Source organism: Dipodomys merriami, unplaced genomic scaffold (assembly GCF_024711535.1).
Source record: "Dipodomys merriami isolate MVZ:Mamm:240054 unplaced genomic scaffold, mDipMer1.0.p SCAF_1, whole genome shotgun sequence".
NCBI classification, from domain to species: domain Eukaryota; kingdom Metazoa; phylum Chordata; class Mammalia; order Rodentia; family Heteromyidae; genus Dipodomys; species Dipodomys merriami.
This window is the reverse complement of record NW_027202270.1, coordinates 73229931-73247702: the sequence shown is the minus strand read 5'-3', so window position 1 is coordinate 73247702 and position 17772 is coordinate 73229931. Positions and strand designations below refer to the sequence as shown.

Here is a 17772-nt window from a genome sequence, read left to right as displayed (position 1 = left end):
AGGTCTCTAAGAAATTGACTGCATATGCTATTCACTAAAATATACATAAATAGATATGGTTACTTAATCTACTAATATTACTCCTTAAGGCAAAATTTCCTTAGGCTTTAACATTAGCTTTTTGTTATTGTTTTGAAATTTTTCTTTAGTCAAAAAATGAAGTTAAACTTCTTATTTTTGGGGTGGGGGTCCGGTCGTGAGGCCTGAACTCTAGGCCTGGGCGCTGTCCCTCAGCTCTTCAGCTCAAGGCTATCGCTCTACCACTTGAACCACAACACCACTTTCGGCTTTTTTCTTTGTGCTTATGTGGTGCTGAGGAATCAAACCCAGGGCCTCAGGCATGAAAGGCAAGTGCTCTACCACTGAGCCACCTTCCCAGCCCTGAAGTTAAACTTCTTGTGTTCATTATTTTCTATGTTAGGATATTTTCCACTGTTTTTTCATGGCATTCTGTTTACCAATATTGTTGACTTTCTGTGTTTTGTCTTCTTCTGCAGTTCTCTTTCTCCAGGATGTATCTTACAAATTGTTTACTATAGTGGCACCAAAAGTATTTGTTATCAACCAGTGCTCATCTGCAAATTCTGCTACTGGTCCACATGAAATTAAATTCAGCAATTAAAATATTAGCTACCAATTTGACAATGCCTTGATATTCAAGCATATATTTTTGAGGCTTGCCTTAATGAAGTGAGTATAGATTATTTGCATATTACATTGTGAGTTACATTGATACAGGTATGAACAAGTCATGGACATTTGTGCAATAACATATTGGTCCATGGTGGTGGAGAACCAATCACAAATCACATATAGTTACAGTGTAAGAGGAAAGAAGGGAAGGAGGGAGGAAGGAGGAAAGATGCAGGGAGGGATAGAGAAAGAGAGAAGGAGATAAAGAGAATTTTACCTTAGTTTGAGGTGTATGACATGAATAGAGTTCAAGATATGTAGGGTTTCACATGCAATTAGGTTCAGCACTTCCTGGAATAAAGCAATGTACATGTCTACTGCTTCTGAAAAACACAACTTTGCTTTGACCAAAGACTTACAAAAAGCCTAAGCACTTGTTATCTCTTCCTCCAAACTAACTGCATTGAAGTGTGAGTAACCAATTATTTGCATTTCAAAGTCCTGATTTTTCTAGGGCTTTTAGTTGATTAGTATTGACTCTCATTAACACTGTGGCACAGAGTAATGGGAATTCTATGTCACTGACTCTGTCAAGTTGAAAGAAGACACAATTGCCACTGTACTTTAATCATTTGGCACTTGTCTGGTGCCCATCGCAGGTCTCAGCACTAACTCGATTCTTCTTCTAAATACAGAGCAGATCACAAGGGTAATTTAGAACAGCCATAACCTGTGATGCTTCATCGCTCCTCCATCTCTGTCTTCTCCCATTGCCATCAATATGGCCACCAGCATTAACCAAAGCTTCATCATGAGCTAAATTCCTTTCCTTAAGGTTTTTAGATCTCTTTCATCTTCTAATGAAATCAATTCTTATTAACTTTAAATAAGAGCAGTTGTTTAAGAATGTAAGTAAGCCAGTATATATACAGTAGCTATCAAGTGGCCAATACAGATTTAATCTCTTGTTGGAACATTAAAAGTACTTGTCTCTTTGATCTCTTACCTGCAGGTTAATATTATAGATGAGGAGCTGCAAAGGAAGAAACACTGAATATATACTTACTGTGAACCATGTTAATTGATGTAGAAAATGTAGCAAAATCATATAGTCCTTTGGGGGTACATATACTCTGAATACTCATGGGACAAGACAAAATATTAGCCATAACTGGCACATTATATTTAGACTCTGTTTTCAGGAAATTAACTTCTCATTTTTAACTTGCTTATTTCTGATAACAGCAATTTGTTTTAAATTCATACTGATTTTAATATTGTATGCTATCATGAGAGAACCCAGCACTTTAATCTGAAGCTATGAGACAACAGAAAGAAGTCATCCAGTGGGTATCAGAAGACCTGGGTTCCACAACTTTTCACCTGAGTTTGTTGAGAAAGTGTTTGGCTAGATCTCAATTTCTTTAACAGTAGTGAGGAATGTCCACCCCATGGGCTTTACAAGGCATAGGAAATAATTTGGTACATGATTAAACAAATACATATTCATCTTGTATAATTCTCTTCAGCTGACTACATTCATCTTCCTGTATTAATAATTTTGGGTGGCCTGAAAATGATACGATAAATATTCTTCTGATGTAAATTTGAATTAAAAGGATTCCCTAACCTTGGTTGAAGAGAATATTAATCAATAAAAATATTCCTGAATATTAAATAAGCTAAGCAATAAAATACTTGGATAAGTAAAAGCAATATAAAGTATTGTAATGTCGGTACTAGGGTTTCAACTCAGGACCATAAACTTGCTCTGTAGGTATTCTACACATGAGACACTCTTCCAAACATTAGTTACAACCATCTACAGACTGAGATCCCACCTATAGACTGTGAGATCCCACCTATAGACTGTAAGATAGCTCACACAACAATGCTTGATTTCTTGGTTGTATGGTGTCTTGTTAGTTAACATTTTGGTTAGGATTGCCTGTTATCCTTCCAATGTCAGTGACTTGCATTGTTGGGATTACAAGTGCCTAGAAGAGATTTCAAATTTTTTTCATAGAAGCTTTTGTCTTAAACTGTTAGGGTTTATATCTTGGCTAGAACATTTGACACTGTGGAGGCACTGCTTTACTTCTGGCTTTATTAGTGGTTAAGACTCTCATGGACATTCCTGCCTACACCCAAGCAACAGTCTTACAGTCATGAGTGCTTACTCTCTCCACAACAATGTAGTCTGCTAAAAGTGAAAGTAACAAAAACTATATGGATGATTCTCAAGTTGAAATGGCTATGAGCAAATAATTACCCCATGACAGCTAGTGTGTTGCCACCAAACCATGCAGCAAGAGATGGAATTATCTGTAAAAAACAAAACAAAGCAAAAAAGTAATAAAAAATAAATTAGTACCTATTAGAGTGTGAGATCCACTTTTACATTTCTTGGACTTTTAAGTGAGCATTATTTTATAGTTTTTATTTCCTGAAGATGGATATAACCATAAAACTCTAATAGACAGCATCAGTGTAGTTCAAATACATGGAAAGAAAATAAAATAAAAATAATATGTATTCAACTGAATGGCAAGGAAACTAGTTGTGTTACCAGAATAATGTAATGCCAAAGAATTTAAATCTGTTTGATTTATTTTAAAAAATCTTTTTGGTCTTTTTCTATTTGTCAAGGTTTTCTCTCTCTGTCTCAACTTATGCTGGTGGTGTATGTTGCTCAGTAAGAGAGGTGACTCTCAGGCAAGGTGAATGACACTTATCTTCTTGAAATTCACCTTCTAACTCAGAATATTTTGTCTACCCCTGTGACAATTTATGGTTATTTGTTTTTGGCTTCTTAATGTCAAATTTACAGGCTTTTTTAACCCTCCAGCTCTCCTGTTATTTACGGTTTGTGTTATGACCTATCATGGTGTGGGGCTGGACTCTGAATAACATCCAATAACTTTAATACAGCCCTGTGAGGGTGGGCACTTCTGATTGGATTATAAGTGATAGTGATGTCACTCAAGCTACCATGGAGAGCTCAATATGGAAGGAAGCTGCATTCTTTCGTCTCTGGGCAAGTGTGAGGAAGGGTCCACATTATACTAATAATCATGTGAGTGAGTTTGAAAGTGGATATTTTCCCAGACAGCTTCGACATGACCAGTCTCTAGTGGGCATCTGCATTGCAGCCTTGTGAGAGACTCTGAGCCCAAGGATGTAGACATGCTGTACAAAGGTTTGTGTTCCATCCACATTGTAAAATAATAAATGCTGACACTTTAAGCTGCTAAAATTTGTGGTAATTTAATATGCAGAAGTATATTAGTCCTATTTCAGTAAATATTTTCTATGTCATTTAACCTGGATACCAATTACAGTCTATAATCATGGCACCACATAAAACTGTACTTTTACTATTTTTTATTTTTAAGATGAAAGAGGAGAATAGTATCATAAAATGTAATGCATATCCTAAAAATTAAGAAAATTGAGGGGAAGTGTACAGTTAGAAGAAATGAGGAAAAATAACCAAAGGGGTGACATTGATCAACACATTTATTGAATGGTAAGCTTTGTACAACTACTTATAGATTTTTTTAAAAGTTTTAGTTTTTAAGTTCAGTTTTTATAATTGTATTGGAAGACAGCCTCAGCTACAAGTCTCACAAGGTGAATGAAAGAGTCCAAAATTTGGTTTTTCCTCACATTGATTTGTGATTATATTCACTGGCATCACACTCATATTTTATTTATTTTAGTTGGTTTTCTTTGCTTTCAATTTAGAACAAGGCAGTTATACTCATTTGCCTTTACTTTCTCTTTCTGTTTTTCTCTTTTCTTGTTTGATAGTAAGTTTGAACTCAGGGCCTTGTACTTCAGCTTGCTTGCTTACCTGATATTCTACTACTTAGCCACATTCCCAAGAGTGTTTTTTGCTGGTTGTTTTGGAGATAGGATCTTGCCGTCTTTTCTCCCTCACTGGCCTTAAACTGTAGTTTTTCTAGATCTAAGTCTCCTATGTAGATAGGTTTATAGATACAAGCAACTGACATTAGTGTTTCTTTCTCTTTAATTATTCTGTGTTACAAGCATTTTTAATTTAATTAATTTATTTAACTTTTTCACAAGTATTTTTCTTTTCTATTCTATTTAATAGAAATCATCACCTTAAAACTCTTAGACATAGACTTTAAATAGAAATTTAATTCCAGGTCCAATTTGATATAAAATTCAAATCTGATTCATCAAATGCCATAATTATTTTACAAACAAATACCTGAGCTTAAATTCACCAGTAAGAGATATAGATATGTTTATTTGTTAGTAGGAATTCAAACTTAAGTTTTTCCATGAATATGGACAAGATAATGTAATAATGAAACTATAGTCATTATTCTGATAGAATAAAGGTGGAGATTTTCTCAGCACAACTAAATCAGAGAAGGGGGAAATAGTTTAAACAATACGTAAAATAGAATCAAGTTGCTTTGGAGTTAAACTTAGTTTCCTTTAGGTGTTATTTGGCCAGAATTTCTATCATCCTTTGCCAAGGATAGATACTAAGTGACATGTTTTTGAACCCACAAACCATCCTCATAAGTAATTACCTTCAGTGAATATAAGATACACAATGTATGTTTAATCATAGTTTGGTTCAGGAAAAAAATGGGACATAGCTAAATGAAGCAGTCAGCTCATTCTTCACATAAAATCCCAATATTCAATGTCCATATGTGAAATTGAAACTAGGCAAACTCAGGGGATGGGTGGGGTTGGAAGATATGAAGGAGAATAATGAAGGACATGACATTAATTAAAATGTACTGTGCTTAGAAACTAACATGTTGATTTAAATCCTTTTGTACCACTACTTACCCATAAAATAATAATCATGTTTGCATCCAGAAAAATGTTCCAAGTTGTGTTACAAAAGTTAAGTTGTTACAATTTGGAAATTTCTTATATATATTATAATCATTTAACACTGTTTTTGGTTAGGATTTTTACTCACTATTTTTTCAGAGCAATTTTATAAGTAAACACTGGCACCTCTTCATGCATTTTGAAATGAGGCAATCAGTAAAGGGCTCTGAGTTCTAAAATATTATAGTAAAGCTTTCAGTAAGGAAATGAGGCATTTACTATTTGAATTTTCTTTAGGTTCTGTTCAACACAACTTAAGTCCTTAGCTCTTGGCTATGTTAATAGAATTTAAAGGGGAGCATAAAATTTTCCTCTTTGGAACTAACCGTTTGAAGGCTTTTAAATTAATATGAATAATACATGAAATGTAGATGGAAATTTTTCTGAGCTTACTCTATTACATCATTATAAGCTATGACAAATAACTGCCAAAGAAAGAAGTTGAGAAATAAAACTGAGTAGTGTCTATATGCACTCATATTATTACTGAATATCATTTTTTTCTTACTAATTTTATTTCCATCAGTCATGGGGCTTGAACTTAGGGCATGGATGATGTCCCTGAGCTTTTCTTCTCCAGGCTAGCATTCTACCACTTTGAGCCACAGCTGTACTCCAGTTTTCAGATGTTTAATAGGAGAAAAGAGTCTCACAGACTTTCCAACCTACTTTGGCTTTGTACCATGATCCTCAAATCTCAGCCTCCTGACTAGTTAAAATTACAGGCATGAGTCCCTGGTGCCAGGCTCTCTACTAACTTTTTGTAGTACATAAGAACCACGAAAAGCCAGGCGCCGGTGACTCATGCCTTTAATCCTACCTAATCAGGAGGCTGAGGTCTGAGTATTGGGGTTCAAAGCCAGGCCCAGCAGGAAAGTCCATGAGACTCTTATCTCCAATAAACCACCTGAAAACTGGAAGTTGCCCTGTGGCTCAAGTGGTAGAGTACTAGCCCTGAGCTGAAGAGCTCAGGCACAGTGCCCAGGCCCAGAATTCAAGCCCCAAAACTGAAAAAAAAATCAGGAAAAATATTTCTAATGAAATGCATATGGAGGTTTTAAAAATTGTAGCAAAACCTTGGTTATTCAACTTGATTTGGCCATAGGATAGATGATCACTGGTAATGCCAGAAGTTTGAATCTATAACTACCATGTCTAATAATTAAAACAATGTCAAGGACAGAGCATGGATTGAGAAAAAGTAAGTCTTCCTCTGGTATTGTAGAAAAAAGTGTTAAATATCCCAGTGCTTGCCATTTATCAATACTCTTAAAAATGTATGAAGTTGCCGGGCGCTGGTGGCTCATGCCTGTAATCCTAGCTACTCAGGAGGCTGAGATCTGAGGATCGCGGTTCAAAGCCAGCCCGGGCAGGAAAGACGGTGAGACTCCTATCTCCAATAAAACCACCAGAAAACCCGAAGTGGCACTGTAGCTCAAGTGGTAGAGCGCTCGCCTTGAGCTGAAGAGCTGAGGGACAGCACCCAGGCCCACAGTTCAAGCCCCACGACCAACAAAAAAAAAATGTATGAAGTTAAAGTGATATGAATTTTAGGTTTGTAAATAATTTGAAAACAACTACCATGGTTTATTGTGCATTAGCATCATCTAATATAGTGACTACTTGCAAGTGGACAGAATGAGAATTTTCAGAAATGATTCCTATGAAGTTGGGCTTATTGATTTGGTAGATATTGGTTCCAGACATTTTGGTGGTTATGAAGGAGTTATTTCAAGCTCAGAATATGAGGGATATTTGGTTTCCTTATGTTCCGTCTTATTCGTGATTAGGCATTAGGCATTAACTTACCTAAGGAAACTCCTTTAATATCCATTCATCACAGAATATGTGTATTACTTAATATAAACAAATATCCATACATAAATACACATACACAAATCTTTTTTGAATAGGCTAAAAATTACTAGGCTTGTTTATCCCATTAACACTAACTTCAGCTGCACACTTGTCCTGTAATCCAAGCTACTCAGAAGGCTGAGGTCTGAGCATTATGGTTCAAAGCCAGCTCTGGACAGAAAAGTCTGACACTCTTATTGCCACTGAATTACCAAAAAAACAAAACAAAAATAAATAAACAAAACCTAGAAGTGGAGCTGCAGCACAAAATGGTAGATCATTAGCCTTGTGCAAAAAAAGCTCAAGGATAATACTCAGGCCCTTAGTTCAGCCCCAACACACACACACACACACACACACACACACACACACAAATTAACTTCAAATCTTTTTTAAAATAAGTTTTTTTATAGTGAAATACTGTACAGAGGGGTTACAGTTACATGCATAAGGTATTGAGTACATTTCTTATCCCGCATTGTTCCTTCCTCCTTTGTTTTTCTAATACCATCCCATCCCTCCCACCTCCTCAACTACACCCCCCTCACTCCGCACGTCTGCCTAAATTATAAAGTTCATTCTTCAACATAGAATCTTGTATATCTTATTGTTTCTATGGGTCCACCTGTATCCTTATTTAAACATTTTGTTTTTTCCTTTCCCCTACACAAATTATACCAACATCAAATACAGTGAAATAAGAGGTTATACAATGGAGGAGGGACATACAAAGCAACAAAGAAATCATCTTATAAATAAAATATTTTACCAATCATGAGGAGATGGAAAGATTTGGGGAAAAATATGTATTTTTTTATTTATTTTTTTAATTTAATTTAATTTTATTTGTGAACATACTGTACAGAGGAGTTACAATTACATGGGCAAGATAATGCGTACATTTCTTACAAAGCATTGCAGCCTCCTCCTTTGTTTACCCTTCACATCCCTTCCCAGCCTCCCCCCTCCCCCCCAATCCCAATCCTTCTCCTCCCCCCTCCCCCCGCACCGACGTTGTAAAGCTCGTTTTGGACATGACAACTTGTACTTCTCATTGTTGCAACAGGTCCACCTGTATCCTTAAACAACTGGTTTTTCCCCATTTCCTCCACAAGTTATACTGACATCAAATATAGTGAAAGCAGGGGTTATACTGTGGGGGAAGGACATACAAAGCAACAAAGAGATAATCTTATAAATGTGTTAGAAACACATGCATGAAAGAAAAAAACCTTAAAATACACATCTAAGGGTTCATATTCCTGACATCACATTGTCTGACCTTTTCCGCTTGACTCATACATATACTAGATATTACAAATAAGGGAAACCATGGGACCTATGTTGCTTTGGGCCTGGCTTACTTCACTTAATATAATTTTTTCCAAGTTTTTCCATTTCCTAACAAATGGGGCAATGTCATTCTTTCTGATGGAGGCATAGAATTCCATTGTGTATATATACCACATTTTCTTGATCCATTCATCTACTGAGGGGCATCTGGGTTGGTTCCATATCTTAGCTATGATAAATAATGCTGCAATAAACATAGTTGTGCTAGTAGCTTTAGCGTGGTCTTGTTTGTAAACATTTGGGTAAATGCCCCAAAGTGGGATTGCTGGGTCATAGGGGAGATCTATGTGAAGTCTTTTGAGGAACCTCCATACTGCTTTCCAAAGTGGTTGAACAAGTTTACATTCCCACCAACAATGAAGTAAGGTTCCTTTCTGTCCACATCCCCTCCAGCATCTGTTGTTGTTAGAGTTCTTGATTGTTGCCATTCTAACTGGAGTGAGGTGATATCTCAATGTTGTTTTGATTTGCATTTCTTTTATGGTTAAGGATGTGGAACATTTCTTCATGTGTCTATTGGCCATCCTTCTTTCTTCTTCAGAGAAGTTTCTCTTTAAGTCTTTCGCCCACTTATTTATTGGGCAGTTGTTTCTTTGAGGATTTGTTGTTGGGTGGTTTAATTTTTTGAGTTCCAAGTATATTTTAGAAATGAGACCCTTGTCCGTTGTATGGCTAGTAAAGATCTTCTCCCAATCGGTGGGCTTTCTATTGATCTTGATAGCTATGTCATTTGCCCTGCAGAAGCTCTGCAACGTTATGCAATCCCACTTGTCCAACCTTTCTTTGATTTGTTGTGTTTCCGGGTCTCTATTCATAAAATTTCGGCCTGAGCCAAGGAGACCTAGGGTTTCTCCTATTCCATCCTGTAATGTTTTCAGAGTGTCTGCTTTGAGTTTAAGGTCTTTGATACATTTGGAGTTGATTCTGGTGCAGGGTGATATATAAGGATCTAGCTTAAGTTTTCTACATGTAGTTAACCAATTTTGGCAGCACCATTTACTGAAGAGGTTGTCTTTCTTCCATTCTATTGTTTTAGCTCCCTTATCGAAGATTAGATGGCTATAGGTCTATAGGTTCATTTCTGGGTTTTCAATTCTATTCCATTGGTCCTGAGGTCTGTTCTTATGCCAATACCAAGCTGTTTTGATTAGTATGGCTTTATAGTAGAGTTTGAAATTTGGTATTGATATTCCTCCAGCAGTGTTCTTTCCGTTGAGGAGCATTTTTGCTATTCGGGGTCTTTTATTGTTCCATATGAATTTTTGGATTGCCTCTTCTATTTCCTTGAAGAATGAGGTTGGAATTTTGATAGGTATTGCATTGAATTTGTAGATAGCCTTGGGAAGTATTGCCATTTTCAAAATGTTAATCTTTCCAATCCAGGAGCATGGGAGGTTTTGCCATTTTTTAAGTTCTCTGTTGATTTCCTTTTTTTAAGATTTTGAAGTTTTCATCATAGAGGTCCTTCACTTCTTTAGTTAAGTTAATTCCTAGGTATTTTATTTTTTGTGGGGCTATTACAAATGGAGTTGCTTTCTTAATTTCAGCCATACTTTTCTCATTGTTGGCATACAGAAAAGCCATTGATTTTGGGGGGTTAATTTTATAACCTGCTACTTTGCCAAAGTTTTTAATCAGCTTGAGTAATTTGGGAGTGGAGTCTATGGGATTCTTTAAACACAAGATCATGTCATCTGCAAAGAGGGAAAGTTTTATTTCTTCTTTCCCTATTTGGATCCCCTTTATGTCTGCATCTTGTCTTATTGCTGTAGCTAGACATTCTAATACTAGATTGAAGAGAAGTGGAGAGAGTGGGCATCCTTGTCTTGTTCCTGAGTTAAGAGGAAATGGCTTTAGTTTTTCACCATTGAGTATAATGCTGGCTGTAGGTTTGTCATATACAGCCTTTATTGTATTGAGGAATGTTCCATGGATTCCTAATTTTTCCAAAACCTTCATCATGAAGGGGTGTTGGATCTTGTCGAATGCTTTTTCTGCATCTATTGAGATAACCATGTGGTTCTTATTCTTGCTCCTGTTGATGTGATGAATAATATTAATTGATTTGCGTATATTGAACCAGCTTTGCATCCCTGAAATGCATCCTGTTTGATCATGGTGTATGATTTTTTGGATGAATTGTTGAAGTCGATTGGCCAAAATTTTGTTGAGAAGTTTTGCATCAATGTTCATCAAAGAAATGGATCTATAGTTCTCTTTCTTTGATGAGTCCCTTCCTGGATTTGGGATGAGGGTTATGATGGCTTCATAGAATGTGTTGGGTAGTGAGCTTTCTCTTTCAATTTCATTGAAGAGTTGGAGGAGTATTGGTGTAGCTCTGCTTTGAAGCCCTTGTAAAATTCCGCTGTAAAACCAACTGGTCCTGGACTTTTCTTAGCTGGGAGGTCTCTTATTGCTATTTCAATTTCAATGCTTGATATGGGCCTGTTAAGCTGGTTTAATTCATCTTGGTTTAGTTTTGGCATGTCAATATTTGCTAGGAAAAGATCCATTTCTTTCAAGTTCTCAAACTTATTAGCATAAAGTTTTGAGAAGTATTCCCTTATAATGTTCTGAATCTTGGTTGTTTCCGTGGTGATGTTTCCATTCTCATCTCTGAGTTTATTAATTTGGGTGTGTTCTCTTCTTTTTCTGATAAGATTTGCTAAGGGTCTGTCAATTTTGTTAAGTTTTTCGAAGAACCAACTCTTTGTTTTGTTGATTCTTTCTATAGTTTTTTTGGATTCTAATTCATTTAATTCTGATTTAATTTTGATTATTTCTTTCCATCTACTGGATTGGGGTTTATCTTGCTGCTCTTTTTCAAGGAGGTTTAGATGTGTCATTAAATTGCTAGATTCAGATCTCTCCAATTTGTTGATGTAGGAGCTCAGAGCTATAAACATGCCTCTGAGTACTGCCTTTGCTGTGTCCCAGAGGAGCTGGTAATTTGTGTGTTCATTTTTGTTGAATAGCATGATCATTTGAATTTCCTTTCTAATCTCTTCCATGACCCACTCTTGATTCAGCAGTTTGTTGTTCAGCCTCCATGTGATGCCGGACTTTCTTTGGTGGCTTTTGGTGTTGAGTTCTAATTTTATTCCCTTGTGGTCAGAGAGAATGCAAGGTATAACTTCAATGTTTCTGAATTTAGACAAGTTTGCTTTGTGGCCTAAAATGTGGTCTATTTTGGAAAACGTTCCATGTGCTGCTGAGAAAAACGTGTATTCTGATGCTGCTGGGTGAAATGTTCGGTAGATGTCTGTTAAGTCTAGTTCATCTATGCAGCTGTTTAGATCTGCGGTTTCTCTGTTGAGTTTTTGCTGAGTTGATCTATCGAGTGGGGAGAGTGGTGTGTTAAAATACATAACAATTAATGTCTTTAGATCTATATGGGATTTGAGGGAAAGTAGTGTTTCTTGGATAAATTTGGGTGCTCCATTGTTTGGCGAATAGATATTTAGAATTGCAATATCCTCCTGAAGGAGAGATCCTTTCATTTGTATGTAGCTACCTTCTTTATCTCTTCTCACGAATTTTAATTCGAAGTCTATTTTATCTGATATTAGGATTGCAACTCCTTCCTGTTTATGGGGGCCGTGTGCTTGGTAGATTTTGTTCCAGCCTTTAACATTGAAAATGTGTTTGTTTTTACAGGCAAGATGTGACTCCTGCAGGCCGCAGAGAGAAGGGTCTTGTTTTTTAATCCAACTAGACAGTCTATGTCGCTTAATTGGAGAGTTCAGTCCGTTAACGTTAAGAGATAGGACTGAGAGGTAATTGGGAGTTCCTGCCATGTTATCCACCTTTTTGGGGGCTGCGAAAACTGGGTTCTTCCTATGGTTCTTGGATTCTCAGTTTGGGTGCAGTTTCTTGGCCTTTATTGCGGTCTTGTTGGTTTTCTATGTGTAGGACATCTTTAAGAATCTTTTGTAGGGCTGGTTTGGTGGAGATGTATTGTTTCAATTTTTCTTTGCTATGGAAGGTTTTCATTTGGCCTTTAGTTATGAAGGAGAGTTTAGCTGGGTACAGTATTCTTGGTTGATAGTTGTTTGTTTTTAGGGCATGGCATACATCATTCCAGGCCCTTCTTGCTTTGATTGTCTCTGCTGAGAAATCTGAGGTGATTCTAATTGGTTTCCCTTTGTAGGTGATTACCCTTTTCTCCTTGACAGCTTTAAGGATCTTTTCCTTGGTCTGATTTGATCCTGTGTGGATTATAATGTGATGGTGGGATGTCCTATTCTGGTCTGGTCTATTTGGAGTTCTAAAAGCTTCTTGTATCTGAATAGGCCTATCTTTTTGTATGTTCGGGAAATTCTCTGCTAGGATCCTGTTAAACAAATTTCCTAGACCATTAACTTCTGTTTCTAGGTGCTCCTCTACACCCATTATCCTTACATTAGGCCTTCTGATGGTGTCTTCCAGGTGTTGGATAGATCTCTCATATTTCTTGGACTTGTCTTGGATGGTTGTATGTTCTTTCTCTATAATATCTAGGCTGTCTTCAATCCCTGAGATTCGATCTTCTGCATGGTCTAACCTGCTGTCAAGACTCTCTACTTTGTTTTTTTATCTCTTTTCCTTCTAATTGTTCAGCTTCGATGGCTTCAAGTTCTTTGTTGAAGCTCTGTTTTAGGTCTTGTATGAATTTCTTTACTTCCTTAATTTGGTGTTCAGTGTTTGTTCTCAAATCACTTAGTTGATTGGTTATTGTTTCTTTGGACTCCCCTTCCTTCTGTTGGGTTCCATTCAGCATTCCTTTTGTGGTCTCCCTGACTTCCTTCAGCTCTTTATTAATGGATTCTATGAATGCCTTTAGTGATCTTTGTGTATTCTCTACCTGGTCTCTCAATTCCTGAATTACTCTTTGATTAGCTTCTTCCTGTTTGTGGGATTCTTGCAGTTCTCTTTCCTCCCGTTCCTGGGATTCCTGCAGTTCTCTTTGAGTGTTCTCAGCCTGCTCATGCCATTCCTCCCTTTCTCTTTGAGTATTCTCAAGTTGTTCACGCTAATCCTGTATCAGTTTTTGAGTAGCTTCCTCACGCTTATGATATTCCTGTGTAAACTTTTGGGATGCCTCCTCTCTCTCCCTATCACGCTCATACAGAGTCCTTTGTAAGTTGTCAAACTTCTCATTTATCATGTTTGCCAGAAGTGTTTGTAGAGCTATTTGGGAACTCTCCTCTGAATTTTTCATTATCTGATCTGACCTCTGATTAACAAGATTGGGAATTGAGATATCCGGATTTGCCATTTTTCTTGTGTTTTTCCGGCTTACTCTGCCCATTTGAGATGAAAATAGCACCAGTTTTGTGCTAGAACACTATCTTAAGGCAACCATCAACCAGCGTTTGCATTTATACAGTCAATAGTATACAGATACAATCTAGTTCAACAGATATATCTATTCAACATCAAACAACTATATGTTAATGGGCTTTGAACCTCAGAGAAGAATTTGGAAAACCAGAAATTATTAGGGTTAGGGAGAGATGTGGGTAAAAAATAGGAATAGATTGGTGTGGGGAGGCACAGGGAGAGTTAACTATGTCTTAATCTCAATGCAAGAAATATGTTGGGTAGGATGTAAGGAGAGAGAGAGAGAAAAAGAAGAAAGGGATAGGGAAATGAAAATAGACCAGAGAAAAATAGAAACATAAAAATTAATATACTTATGGATATTGAAAGACCATCTATTTAGAGAGTTATGTGAATATATTGAGAAAACAGGAGGGAGATAGAGGAGATGTGAAAAACTTAAAAAAATGCTTAAAATATTATATAGGTATAAAGAGGTAGTACTGCTATTAAGGAATTTAAGTCTCAGAGGTTTTGGATTGAGTAATAAATTTGTGGATTAAGTGTGTACACAATGGGGGATAGGGTCTACTAGTTAACTATGGGTTTATCTGAGGATGTGCAGGACAAGAGTTAAGTCACATACAGAAGAACAAAAGAGAAGAAAAGGTTAAAAGGATAAGAAAGGGAGAAAAAAAAGATCAGAAGTTCAGTAGATCTAGACAAAAAACAAAAAGATAATTAAGAAAGAAAGAAAAAGAGAAAGAAGACAAGAAAAGAAAGGAAAACGCACATTCACGTATTCCTAAAATAAAAATTATATGAGGGAAAAAAAGTTACTGGAAAACAATTATTTTTTCAAAAAAGGCAAAAATTAAAGATTAATAAAATTTTTAGAAAAGGAAAAAAAATTTTATATATATATATATATATATATATATATATATATGGTACCAAAAAAAAAAAAAAAAAAAAGAAAAAAGAAAAGAAGAAAAAAAAAAAGTTCTTTTTTTTTTTTTTTTTTTTATTTTTTTTGGAGGCGTGGGAAGAATCCTGTATCTCCCTTTTGTCTGTAACCAGCCTCTTGTTGGAGTCTCTGGTCAACTTGAGGTCCTGTGGCTGGATTGGTTTCTTAAATCAGTTTGTTCGAATAGGCAGAAAAATGTTCTGCTTTACCCAAGATTTTGAGATCCCCCTCCCAGGTTAGGTTAATGGGAGGGTGATCTGCTTTGAGAATCACAAAAGAGGGGTGATGAGGCTAGGTTCTGGTAGAGTTGAGGCCTTTCCACAAACAGTAGCTTTTCCCTGGGGCTATTTTGTGAAAAATTCACAGAGCCCAGCCTGGAGCCATTCTCAGGTTTTCTGTTTTTCAATTGATTGTTGAGGCTGGTAGAGGGAGGGGCAGCCTCTGGCTCTGGCTACCCAGTGAGGAAAGCCACTCCAATGGCTGGTGCCTGAGCTGGGTGACTTTTCCCTGGATGGAGCTGAGTCTGGCAGGTCACTTCGCTGCCGTTAAGTTCTTGTGACCTGCTAAATGACTCGTTTTATTCCAAGGCCTGAGTTGGAGCTGGCAGCTCCTCCGAGCTTTGTCGGTATCCAAGATGGAGATCACTGGTGCTGGGGGGAAGGGGTGGCCTTCCTTCCTCTGCTCCCTGAGAAGGAGTGAGGACGTCGGGCTTGTACTCATGCCGAGTCTTGGATCCTGGGTCGTCTCTGGTCTGCAAACTGCAGGATGAAGATGTTCGCTCCTTGTCGGTTCTTGCTGGTGTTGAGTAGAATCCTCTCACCTGCTGCTTCTAGCTCCTTAGTCCCAGAATCTCTGTGTGAGCGCTCAGGTATGGTCGCGGCTGTGGTTGCCGCTGCCACCCTGCCGCCGCCGCGGCGTCTGCTGGCAGGCGCTCAGATGTGTCTCCTTGTCTTGGCTTCCCCTCTCTTGTCAAACTCTCTGTCCTATGATGGCACACTTGGTGTGATTCTCTGGCTTAGGACTGTTCACTGGAACTCTAAAACTGCTTCTATGGGAGAGCTTGTTCAGATTCCAGCTTCTCCTCTGCAATCTTCCAGGAACTCCCTTGGGGAAAAATATATTAAGTGAAGTAATTCAAATGCAGAGAAACAAAGGTTGCATTGTTCCTCTCATTTGTGGTAAGTAGAATGGATCCATAAATCTTCTAATAAAAAAATGTTGGGTTGTATGGAAATGAATTAACTGAAATACAATAGATTCCTTGGAGAGCTCAAATAGTATAATCTTTTGGAAGTCTAAAGTTAAAGCCCAACAAAATCAACACCAGGAAATGGATACATGTAAACATGTAGAAATGGGTACAGAGAGACAAATGAAGGAGGGAAAGGTGCGTGACTGCAGTCAAGAATTTATTGTATATACCACAAAATTAATAAAGTAAGGGAAGGGACCAAAGTGATAAGAATGTTGAAGAGGGTGATATTGATCAACATGCATTGTATTCATATTTTGCTTTGTTAAATGACACCTCCCTTGTGCAACTACTTAAAGATAATAAATCATTTAAAATTTTTTGTCTAGCCAGGTCAACTGAAGGAACTCTGTAATGGGATCATCTGAGGAGGAATGGATACCTTATCTTGGGTTCTAAATATCTTTGTCAATAAAGAAAGAACTTAATGGAGAGGTAATTCATTAATAAGAGGTAATTTAATTGTGGTCCCTGGAAAGTAGGAGATGATCTAAAGCATCTTTCTTAGAAAAAAGAAAAGCAATTCTCAAATACTATTGGGATATTCAACAGGACACAGGATGCTGCTTGTAATAGTACTATTCTGAGGAAAAAATAAGCTCTTTTCACTCCTTTTCATAGTTGGATAAAAATGAATATGAAATCTACACTATATATTAAATAATATTAGTATATATTAAATATATTGGACCCAGTAAAATACATATTGCATCTACATTTACTGCTATCATAATCATTGTATTCATCATGCTTAATATTGATTACGTTTTCACTCTTAATATAGTTATTGCTATTATAAATAATATATAATGTTTTACAATATGTAACTATATAAAATTACTGATGATATATAATAAATATTAGTTCCTCTAACAATGGATTATGATATATAATAGTACATGAATATTTGTTTGATATTTACTGATTCAACAATCAAACCTATCTTATGAGTTATAAATATTATTTCATCTCTCTCTGCTCTTTTCTAGCTCTTTTCTCTCTCTTTCCCAGTTCTCTCCCTTTCCCAACTCTTTCCCAGCTCTTTCCCAACTCTTTCCCAGCTCTCCGAGCTCTTTCTAGCTCTTTCCCACCTCTCTTTCCCAGCTCTCTCTTTCCCACCTCTCTTTCCCAGCTCTTTCCTCTCTTTTCTAGCTCTTTTCTCTCTCTTTCCCAGCTCTCTCCCTTTCCCAGCTCTCACTCTTTCCCAGCTCTCTCTCTTTCCCAGGCCTTTCCCAGCCACGTGGAGGGCCAACATGGCCTGGTGCCAGCCAGATCGATGAATAAACCTACGTCTTACCTGCATACTATGTGCGTGGACAAAAATTAAAATACATTAAAACAAATATTATTTCACTACACAGATACCAATATTGTATTTTTTCTCTCTTAATATTAAACAAAACATTTCTATAACATACCAAGTGGTTTAAAACTGAAAAGTTATGAGCAATTTGTCACCTTAAGTTTTTAAGTACATTGAATTAAAAATTACTTATCAAATATATCAAAGCTTTAGGGCTTG

At 36.8% G+C, this 17772-nt stretch overlaps 1 long non-coding RNA gene across 1 annotated transcript; it reads left to right on the top strand.

The window, feature by feature from the left end:
• Positions 1-3675: 3675 nt before the first annotated feature.
• Positions 3676-17520, top strand: LOC138838440 (uncharacterized). The gene is made up of 3 exons (XR_011375618.1): positions 3676-3832; positions 16580-16685; positions 17240-17520. It is a non-coding gene; the product is annotated as an uncharacterized lncRNA (long non-coding RNA).
• The last annotated feature ends 252 nt before the right edge of the window (positions 17521-17772 follow it).